We start from the raw sequence: 12,287 nt of genomic DNA, 5'->3' as shown, positions 1-12,287 counted from the left end.
AAAACCTACAAAACCAGCCACAGATAGTTGATAACAAGAGCATTCTTGACCAATTGTCTTGCTGGTTGAAGACTAATGCATGATAGTCCCAGCAAAAGTTGTAAAATAGAAAACTGTTGACTGACAGTACATAAACCAATCAGAATGGCTTATTTTGAATGACAGTTGCATCAACCAATCATATGATCTCAATTCCAAACTAATTTGCATAAGGGCTTTATTAGCTCTCCATAACTTACTGAGGTCTTTCCTAACCCTAGTTTAATTGAACACCTGCAGAACCAGCCACAGATAGTTGATAACAAGAGCATTCTTGACCAATTGTCTTGCTGGTTGAAGACTAATGCATGATAGTCCCAGCAAACGTTGTAAAATAGAAAACTGTTGACTGACAGTATATAAACCAATCAGAATGGCTTATTTTGAATGACAGTTACATCAACCAATCAGATGGTCTCAATTCTGAACTAATTTGCATAAGGGCTTTATTTGCTCTTTATAACTTACTGAGGTCCTTCCTAACCCTATTCTAATTGAACACCTGCAGAACCAGCCACAGATAGTTGATAACAAGAACATTATTGACCAATTGTCTTGCTGGTTGAAGACTATTGCATGATGGTCCCAGCAAACGTTGTAAAATAGGAAACTGTTGACTGATGGTACATAAACCAATCAGAATTGCTTATTTTGAATGACAGTTGCATCAACCAATCAGATGGTCTCAATTCTGAACTAATTTGCATAATGGCTTTATTTGCTCTTCATAACTTACTGAGGTCCTTCCTTACCCTAGTCTTATTGAACAACTGCAGAACCAGCCACAGAAAGTTGATAACAAGAGCATTCTTGACCAATTGTCTTGCTGGTTGAAGACTAATGCATGATAGTCCCAGCAAAAGTTGTAAAATAGAAAACTGTTGACTGACAGTATATAAACCAATCAGAATGGCTTATTTTGAATGACAGTTGCATCAACCAATCAGATGATCTCAATTCTGAACTAATTTACATAATGGCTTTATTTGCTCTTCATAACTTACTGAGGTCCTTCCTCACCCTAGTCTAATTGAACACCTGCAGAACCAGCCACAGATAGTTGATAACAAGAACATTCTTGACCAATTGTCTTGCTGGTTAAAGGCTATTGCGTGATGGTGCCAGCAAAATTTGTAAAATAGAAAACTGTTGACTACATTCTTGACCAATTGTCTTGCTGGTTGAAGACTATTGCATGATGGTCCCAGCAAAAGTTATAAAATAGAAAACTGTTGACTGACAGCACATAAACCAATCAGAATGGCTTATTTTGAATGACAGTTGCATCAACCAATCAGATGGTCTCAATTCTGAACTAATTTGCATAAGGGCTTTATTTGCTCTCCATAACTTACTGAGGTCCTTCCAAACGCTAGTTTAATTGAAAACCAACAAAACCAGCCACAGATAGTTGATAACAAGAGCATTCTTTACCAATTGTCTTGCTGGTTAAAGACTAATGCATGATAGTCCCAGCAAAAGTTGTGAAATAAAGAACTGTTGACTGACAGTACATAAACCAATCAGAATGTCTTATTTTGATTGACAATTGCATCAACCAATCAGATTGTCTCAATTCTAAACTAATTTGCATAAGGGCTTTATTTGCTCTCCATAACTTACTGAGGTCCTTCCTAACCCTAGTTTAATTGAAAACCTACAAAACCAGCCACAGATAGTTGATAACAAGAGCATTCTTGACCAATTGTCTTGCTGGTTGAAGACTAATGCATGATAGTCCCAGCAAAAGTTGTAAAATAGAGAACTGTTGACTATCAGTACATAAACCAATCAGAATGGTGTATTTTGAATGACAATTGCATCAACCAATCAGATGGTCTCAATTCTAAACTAATTTGCATAGGGGCTTTATTTGCTCTCCATAACTTACTGAGGTCCTTCCTAACCCTAGTTAAATTGAAAACCTATATAACCAGCTACAGATAGTTGATAACAAGAGCATTCTTGACCAATTGTCTTGCTGGTTGAAGGCTATTGCGTGATGGTGCCAGCAAAAGTTGTAAAATAGAAAACTGTTGACTACATTCTTGACCAATTGTCTTGCTGGTTGAAGACTATTGCATGATGGTCCCAGCAAAAGTTATAAAATAGAAAACTGTTGACTGACAGCACATAAACCAATCAGAATGGCTTATTTTGAATGACAATTGCATCAACCAATCAGATGGTCTCAATTCTAAACTAATTTGCATAAGGGCTTTATTTGCTCTCCATAACTTACTGAGGTCTTTCCTAACCCTAGTTTAATTGAAAACCTACCAAACCAGCCACAGATAGTTGATAACAAGAGCATTCTTGACCAATTGTCTTGCTGGTTGAAGACTAATGCATAATAGTCCGAGCAAAAGTTGTAAAATAGAAAACTGTTGACTGACAGTACATAAACCAATCAGAATGGCTTATTTTGAATGACAGTTGCATCAACCAATCATATGATCTCAATTCTGAACTAATTTGCATAAGGGCTTTATTTGCTCTCCATAACTTACTGAGGTCCTTCCTAACCCTAGTTTAATTGAAAACCTACAAAACCAGCCACAGATAGTTGATAACAAGAGCATTCTTGACCAATTGTCTTGCTGGTTGAAGACTAATGCATGATAGTCCCAGCAAAAGTTGTAAAATAGAGAACTGTTGACTGACAGTACATAAACCAATCAGAATGGCTTATTTTGAATGACAGTTGCATCAACCAATCATATGATCTCAATTCTGAACCAATTTGCATAAGGGCTTTATTTGCTCTTCATAACTTACTGAGGTCCTTCCTCACCCTAGTCTAATTGAACACCTGCAGAACCAGCCACAGATAGTTGATAACAAGAGCATTCTTGACCAATTGTCTTGCTGGTTGAAGACTAATGCATGATAGTCCCAGCAAAAGATGTAAAATAGAAAACTGTTGACTGACAGTATATAAACCAATCAGAATGGCTTATTTTGAATGACAGTTGCATCAACCAATCAGATGATCTCAATTCTGAACTAATTTGCATAAGGGCTTTATTTGCTCTCCATAACTTACTGAGTTCCTTCCTAACCCTAGTTTAATTGAAAACCTACAAAACCAGCCACAGATAGTTGATAACAAGAGCATTCTTGACAAATTGTCTTGCTGGTTGAAGACTAATGCATGATAGTCCCAGCAAAAGTTGTAAAATAGAGAACTGTTGACTGACAGTACATAAACCAATCAGAATGGTGTATTTTGAATGACAATTGCATCAACCAATCAGATGGTCTCAATTCTAAACTAATTTGCATAATGGCTTTATTTGCTCTCCATAACTTACTGAGGTCTTTCCTAACCCTAGTTTAATTGAAAACCTACAAAACCAGCCACAGATAGTTGATAACAAGAGCATTCTTGACCAATTGTCTTGCTGGTTGAAGACTAATGCATGATAGTCCCAGCAAAAGTTGTAAAATAGAAAACTGTTGACTGACAGTACATAAACCAATCAGAATGGCTTATTTTGAATGACAGTTGCATCAACCAATCATATGATCTCAATTCCGAACTAATTTGCATAAGGGCTTTATTAGCTCTCCATAACTTACTGAGGTCTTTCCTAACCCTAGTTTAATTGAACACCTGCAGAACCAGCCACAGATAGTTGATAACAAGAGCATTCTTGACCAATTGTCTTGCTGGTTGAAGACTAATGCATGATAGTCCCAGCAAACGTTGTAAAATAGAAAACTGTTGACTGACAGTATATAAACCAATCAGAATGGCTTATTTTGAATGACAGTTGCATCAACCAATCAGATGATCTCAATTCTGAACTAATTTGCATAATGGCTTTATTTGCTCTCCATAACTTACTGAGGTCCTTCCTAACCCTAGTTTAATTGAAAACCTACAAAACCAGCCACAGATAGTTGATAACAAGAGCATTCTTGACCAATTGTCTTGCTGGTTGAAGACTAATGCATGATAGTCCCAGCAAAAGTTGTAAAATAGAAAACTGATGACTGACAGTACATAAACCAATCAGAATGGCTTATTTTGAATGACAATTGCATCAACCAATCAGATGGTCTCAATTCTAAACTAATTTGCATAAGGGCTTTATTTGCTCTCCATAACTTACTGAGGTCCTTCCTAACCCTAGTTTAATTGAAAACCTATAAAACCAGCCACAGATAGTTGATAACAAGAGCATTCTTGACCAATTGTCTTGCTGGTTGAAGACTAATGCATGATAGTCCCAGCAAAAGTTGTAAAATAGAGAACTGTTGACTGACAGTACATAAACCAATCAGAATGGTGTATTTTGAATGACAATTGCATCAACCAATCAGATGGTCTCAATTCTAAATTAATTTGCATAGGGGCTTTATTTGCTCTCCATAACTTACTGAGGTCCTTCCTAACCCTAGTTAAATTGAAAACCTATAATACCACCCACAGATAGTTGATAACAAGAGTATTCTTGACCAATTGTCTTGCTGGTTGAAGGCTATTGCGTGATGGTGCCAGCAAAAGTTGTAAAATAGAAAACTGTTGACTACATTCTTGACCAATTGTCTTGCTGGTTGAAGACTATTGCATGATGGTCCCAGCAAAAGTTATAAAATAGAAAACTGTTGACTGACAGCACATAAACCAATCAGAATGGCTTATTTTGAATGACAATTGCATCAACCAATCAGATGGTCTCAATTCTAAACTAATTTGCATAAGGGCTTTATTTGCTCTCCATAACTTACTGAGGTCTTTCCTAACCCTAGTTTAATTGAAAACCTACCAAACCAGCCACAGATAGTTGATAACAAGAGCATTCTTGACCAATTGTCTTGCTGGTTGAAGACTAATGCATGATAGTCCCAGCAAAAGTTGTAAAATAGAGAACTGTTGACTGACAGTACATAAACCAATCAGAATGGCTTATTTTGAATGACAATTGCATCAACTAATCAGATGGTCTTAATTCTAAACTAATTTGCATAAGGGCTTTATTTTCTCTCCATAACTTACTGAGGTCCTTCCTAACCCTAGTTTAATTAAAAACCTACAAAACCAGCCACAGATAGTTGATAACAAGAGCATTCTTGACCAATTGTCTTGCTGGTTGAAGACTAATGCATGATAGTCCCAGCAAAAGTTGTAAAATAGAGAACTGTTGACTGACAGTACATAAACCAATCAGAATGGTGTATTTTGAATGACAATTGCATCAACCAATCAGATGGTCTCAATTCTAAACTAATTTGCATAAGGGCTTTATTTGCTCTCCATAACTTACTGAGGTCCTTCCTAACCCTAGTTTAATTGAAAACCTATAAAACCAGCCACAGATAGTTGATAACAAGAGTATTCTTGACCAATTGTCTTGCTGGTTGAAGACTAATGCATGATAGTCCCAGCAAAAGTTGTAAAATAGAGAACTGTTGACTGACAGTACATAAACCAATCAGAATGGCTTATTTTGAATGACAATTGCATCAACCAATCAGATGGTCTCAATTCTAAACTAATTTGCATAAGGGCTTTATTTGCTCTCCATAACGTACTGAGGTCTTTCCTAACCCTAGTTTAATTGAACACCTGCAGAACCAGCCACAGATAGTTGATAACAAGAGCATTCTTGACCAATTGTCTTGCTGGTTGAAGACTAATGCATGATAGTCCCAGCAAAAGTTGTAAAATAGAAAACTGTTGACTGACAGTATATAAACCAATCAGAATGGCTTATTTTGAATGACAGTTGCATCAACCAATCAGATGGTCTCAATTCTGAACTAATTTGCATAATGGCTTTATTTGCTCTTCATAACTTACTCAGGTCCTTCCTTACCCTAGTCTTATTGAACAACTGCAGAACCAGCCACAGAAAGTTGATAACAAGAGCATTCTTGACCAATTGTCTTGCTGGTTGAAGACTAATGCATGATAGTCCCAGCAAAAGTTGTAAAATAGAAAACTGTTGACTGACAGTATATAAACCAATCAGAATGGCTTATTTTGAATGACAGTTGCATCAACCAATCAGATGATCTCAATTCTGAACTAATTTACATAATGGCTTTATTTGCTCTTCATAACTTACTGAGGTCCTTCCTCACCCTAGTCTAATTGAACACCTGCAGAACCAGCCACAGATAGTTGATAACAAGAACATTCTTGACCAATTGTCTTGCTGGTTAAAGGCTATTGCGTGATGGTGCCAGCAAAATTTGTAAAATAGAAAACTGTTGACTACATTCTTGACCAATTGTCTTGCTGGTTGAAGACTATTGCATGATGGTCCCAGCAAAAGTTATAAAATAGAAAACTGTTGACTGACAGCACATAAACCAATCAGAATGGCTTATTTTGAATGACAATTGCATCAACCAATCAGATGGTCTTAATTCTAAACTAATTTGCATAAGGGCTTTATTTGCTCTCCATAACTTACTGAGGTCCTTCCTAACTCTAGTTTAATTGAAAACCTACAAAACCAGTCACAGATAGTTGATAACAAGAGCATTCTTGACCAATTGTCTTGCTGGTTGAAGACTAATGCATGATAGTCCCAGCAAAAGTTGTAAAATAGAGAACTGTTGACTGACAGTACATAAACCAATCAGAATGGTGTATTTTGAATGACAATTGCATCAACCAATCAGATGGTCTCAATTCTAAACTAATTTGCATAAGGGCTTTATTTGCTCTCCATAACTTACTGAGGTCCTTCCTAACCCTAGTTTAATTGAAAACCTATAAAACCAGCCACAGATAGTTGATAACAAGAGCATTCTTGACCAATTGTCTTGCTGGTTGAAGACTAATGCATGATAGTCCCAGCAAAAGTTGTAAAATAGAGAACTGTTGACTGACAGTACATAAACCAATCAGAATGGCTTATTTTGAATGACAATTGCATCAACCAATCAGATGGTCTCAATTCTAAACTAATTTGCATAAGTGCTTTATTTGCTCTCCATAACGTACTGAGATCTTTCCTAACCCTAGTTTAATTGAACACCTGCAGAACCAGCCACAGTTAGTTGATAACAAGAGCATTCTTGACCAATTGTCTTGCTGGTTGAAGACTAATGCATGATAGTCCCAGCAAAAGTTGTAAAATAGAAAACTGTTGACTGACAGTATATAAACCAATCAGAATGGCTTATTTTGAATGACAGTTGCATCAACCAATCAGATGATCTCAATTCTGAACTAATTTGCATAAGGGCTTTATTTGCTCTCCATAACTTACTGAGGTCCTTCCTAACCCTAGTTTAATTGAAAACCTACAAAACCAGCCACAGATAGTTGATAACAAGAGCATTCTTGACCAAATGTCTTGCTGGTTGAAGACTAATGCATGATAGTCCCAACAAAAGTTGTAAAATAGAGAACTGTTGACTGACAGTACATAAACCAATCAGAATGGTGTATTTTGAATGACAATTGCATCAACCAATCAGATGGTCTCAATTCTAAACTAATTTGCATAAGGGCTTTATTTGCTCTCCATAACTTACTGAGGTCCTTCCTAACCCTAGTTTAATTGAAAACCTACAAAACCAGCCACAGATAGTTGATAACAAGAGCATTCTTGACCAATTGTCTTGCTGGTTGAAGACTAATGCATGATAGTCCCAGCAAAAGTTGTAAAATAGAAAACTGTTGACTGACAATATATAAACCAATCAGAATGGCTTATTTTGAATGACAGTTGCATCAACCAATCAGATGATCTCAATTCTGAACTAATTTGCATAAGGGCTTTATTTGCTCTCCATAACTTACTGAGGTCCTTCCTAACCCTAGTTTAATTGAAAACCTACAAAACCAGCCACAGATAGCTGATAACAAGTGCATTCTTGACCAAATGTCTTGCTGGTTGAAGACTAATGCATGATAGTCCCAGCAAAAGTTGTAAAATAGAGAACTGTTGACTGACAGTACATAAACCAATCAGAATGGCTTATTTTGAATGACAATTGCATCAACTAATCAGATGGTCTTAATTCTAAACTAATTTGCATAAGGGCTTTATTATCTCTCCATAACGTACTGAGGTCTTTCCTAACCCTAGTTTAATTGAACACCTGCAGAACCAGCCACAGATTGTTGATAACAAGAGCATTCTTAACCAAATGTCTTGCTGGTTGAAGACTAATGCATGATAGTCCCAGCAAAAGTTGTAAAATAGAGAACTGTTGACTGACAGTACATAAACCAATCAGAATGGCTTATTTTGAATGACAGTTGCATCAACCAATCAGATGGTCTCAATTCTGAACTAATTTGCATAATGGCTGTATTTGCTCTTCATAACTTACTGAGGTCCTTCCTTACCCTAGTCTTATTGAACAACTGCAGAACCAGCCACAGAAAGTTGATAACAAGAACATTCTTGACCAATTGTCTTGCTGGTTAAAGGCTATTGCGTGATGGTGTCAGCAAAATTTGTAAAATAGAAAACTGTTGACTACATTCTTGACCAATTGTCTTGCTGGTTGAAGACTATTGCATGATGGTCCCAGCAAAAGTTATAAAATAGAAAACTGTTGACTGACAGCACATAAACCAAGCAGAATGGCTTATTTTGAATGACAATTGCATCAACCAATCAGATGGTCTTAATTCTAAACTAATTTGCATAAGGGCTTTATTTGCTCTCCATAACTTACTGAGGTCCTTCCTAACTCTAGTTTAATTGAAAACCTACAAAACCAGCCACAGATAGTTGATAACAAGAGCATTCTTGACCAATTGTCTTGCTGGTTGAAGACTAATGCATGATAGTCCCAGCAAAAGTTGTAAAATAGAGAACTGTTGACTGACAGTACATAAACCAATCAGAATGGTGTATTTTGAATGACAATTGCATCAACCAATCAGATGGTCTCAATTCTAAACTAATTTGCATAAGGGCTTTATTTGCTCTCCATAACTCACTGAGGTCCTTCCTAACCCTAGTTTAATTGAAAACCTATAAAACCAGCCACAGATAGTTGATAACAAGAGCATTCTTGACCAATTGTCTTGCTGGTTGAAGACTAATGCATGATAGTCCCAGCAAAAGTTGTAAAATAGAGAACTGTTGACTGACAGTACATAAACCAATCAGAATGGCTTATTTTGAATGACAATTGCATCAACCAATCAGATGGTCTCAATTCTAAACTAATTTGCATAAGGGCTTTATTTGCTCTCCATAACGTACTGAGATCTTTCCTAACCCTAGTTTAATTGAACACCTGCAGAACCAGCCACAGTTAGTTGATAACAAGAGCATTCTTGACCAATTGTCTTGCTGGTTGAAGACTAATGCATGATAGTCCCAGCAAAAGTTGTAAAATAGAAAACTGTTGACTGACAGTATATAAACCAATCAGAATGGCTTATTTTGAATGACAGTTGCATCAACCAATCAGATGATCTCAATTCTGAACTAATTTGCATAAGGGCTTTATTTGCTCTCCATAACTTACTGAGGTCCTTCCTAACCCTAGTTTAATTGAAAACCTACAAAACCAGCCACAGATAGTTGATAACAAGAGCATTCTTGACCAAATGTCTTGCTGGTTGAAGACTAATGCATGATAGTCCCAACAAAAGTTGTAAAATAGAGAACTGTTGACTGACAGTACATAAACCAATCAGAATGGTGTATTTTGAATGACAATTGCATCAACCAATCAGATGGTCTCAATTCTAAACTAATTTGCATAAGGGCTTTATTTGCTCTCCATAACTTACTGAGGTCCTTCCTAACCCTAGTTGAATTGAAAACCTACAAAACCAGCCACAGATAGTTGATAACAAGAGCATTCTTGACCAATTGTCTTGCTGGTTGAAGACTAATGCATGATAGTCCCAGCAAAAGTTGTAAAATAGAAAACTGTTGACTGACAGTATATAAACCAATCAGAATGGCTTATTTTGAATGACAGTTGCATCAACCAATCAGATGATCTCAATTCTGAACTAATTTGCATAAGGGCTTTATTTGCTCTCCATAACTTACTGAGGTCCTTCCTAACCCTAGTTTAATTGAAAACCTACAAAACCAGCCACAGATAGTTGATAACAAGAGCATTCTTGACCAAATGTCTTGCTGGTTGAAGACTAATGCATGATAGTCCCAGCAAAAGTTGTAAAATAGAGAACTGTTGACTGACAGTACATAAACCAATCAGAATGGCTTATTTTGAATGACAATTGCATCAACTAATCAGATGGTCTTAATTCTAAACTAATTTGCATAAGGGCTTTATTATCTCTCCATAACGTACTGAGGTCTTTCCTAACCCTAGTTTAATTGAACACCTGCAGAACCAGCCACAGATTGTTGATAACAAGAGCATTCTTGACCAAATGTCTTGCTGGTTGAAGACTAATGCATGATAGTCCCAGCAAAAGTTGTAAAATAGAGAACTGTTGACTGACATTACATAAACCAATCAGAATGGCTTATTTTGAATGACAATTACATCAACTAATCAGATGGTCTTAATTCTAAACTAATTTGCATAAGGGCTTTATTTGCTCTCCATAACTTACTGAGGTCCTTCCTAACCCTAGTTTAATTGAAAACCTACAAAACCAGCCACAGATAGTTGATAACAAGAGCATTCTTGACCAAATGTCTTGCTGGTTGAAGACTAATGCATGATAGTCCCAACAAAAGTTGTAAAATAGAGAACTGTTGACTGACAGTACATAAACCAATCAGAATGGCTTATTTTGAATGACAGTTGCATCAACCAATCATATGATCTCAATTCCGAACTAATTTGCATAAGGGCTTTATTAGCTCTCCATAACTTACTGAGGTCTTTCCTAACCCTAGTTTAATTGAACACCTGCAGAACCAGCCACAGATAGTTGATAACAAGAGCATTCTTGACCAATTGTCTTGCTGGTTGAAGACTAATGCATGATAGTCCCAGCAAACGTTGTAAAATAGAAAACTGTTGACTGACAGTATATAAACCAATCAGAATGGCTTATTTTGAATGACAATTGCATCAACCAATCAGATGGTCTCAATTCTAAACTAATTTGCATAAGGGCTTTATTTGCTCTCCATAACTTACTGAGGTCCTTCCTAACCCTAGTTTAATTGAAAACCTATAAAACCAGCCACAGATAGTTGATAACAAGAGCATTCTTGACCAATTGTCTTGCTGGTTGAAGACTAATGCATGATAGTCCCAGCAAAAGTTGTAAAATAGAGAACTGTTGACTGACAGTACATAAACCAATCAGAATGGTGTATTTTGAATGACAATTGCATCAACCAATCAGATGGTCTCAATTCTAAATTAATTTGCATAGGGGCTTTATTTGCTCTCCATAACTTACTGAGGTCCTTCCTAACCCTAGTTAAATTGAAAACCTATAATACCAGCCACAGATAGTTGATAACAAGAGTATTCTTGACCAATTGTCTTGCTGGTTGAAGGCTATTGCGTGATGGTGCCAGCAAAAGTTGTAAAATAGAAAACTGTTGACTACATTCTTGACCAATTGTCTTGCTGGTTGAAGACTATTGCATGATGGTCCCAGCAAAAGTTATAAAATAGAAAACTGTTGACTGACAGCACATAAACCAATCAGAATGGCTTATTTTGAATGACAATTGCATCAACCAATCAGATGGTCTCAATTCTAAACTAATTTGCATAAGGGCTTTATTTGCTCTCCATAACTTACTGAGGTCTTTCCTAACCCTAGTTTAATTGAAAACCTACCAAACCAGCCACAGATAGTTGATAACAAGAGCATTCTTGACCAATTGTCTTGCTGGTTGAAGACTAATGCATGATAGTCCCAGCAAAAGTTGTAAAATAGAGAACTGTTGACTGACAGTACATAAACCAATCAGAATGGCTTATTTTGAATGACAATTGCATCAACTAATCAGATGGTCTTAATTCTAAACTAATTTGCATAAGGGCTTTATTTTCTCTCCATAACTTACTGAGGTCCTTCCTAACCCTAGTTTAATTAAAAACCTACAAAACCAGCCACAGATAGTTGATAACAAGAGCATTCTTGACCAATTGTCTTGCTGGTTGAAGACTAATGCATGATAGTCCCAGCAAAAGTTGTAAAATAGAGAACTGTTGACTGACAGTACATAAACCAATCAGAATGGTGTATTTTGAATGACAATTGCATCAACCAATCAGATGGTCTCAATTCTAAACTAATTTGCATAAGGGCTTTATTTGCTCTCCATAACTTACTGAGGTCCTTCCTAACCCTAGTTTAA

Source organism: Crinia signifera, chromosome 1, assembly GCF_055691185.1.
Source record: "Crinia signifera chromosome 1, ASM5569118v1, whole genome shotgun sequence".
Classification (NCBI taxonomy): Eukaryota; Metazoa; Chordata; class Amphibia; order Anura; family Myobatrachidae; genus Crinia; species Crinia signifera.
The sequence above is the reverse complement of the archived record's forward strand: the minus strand, read 5'-3'. Positions refer to the sequence as shown.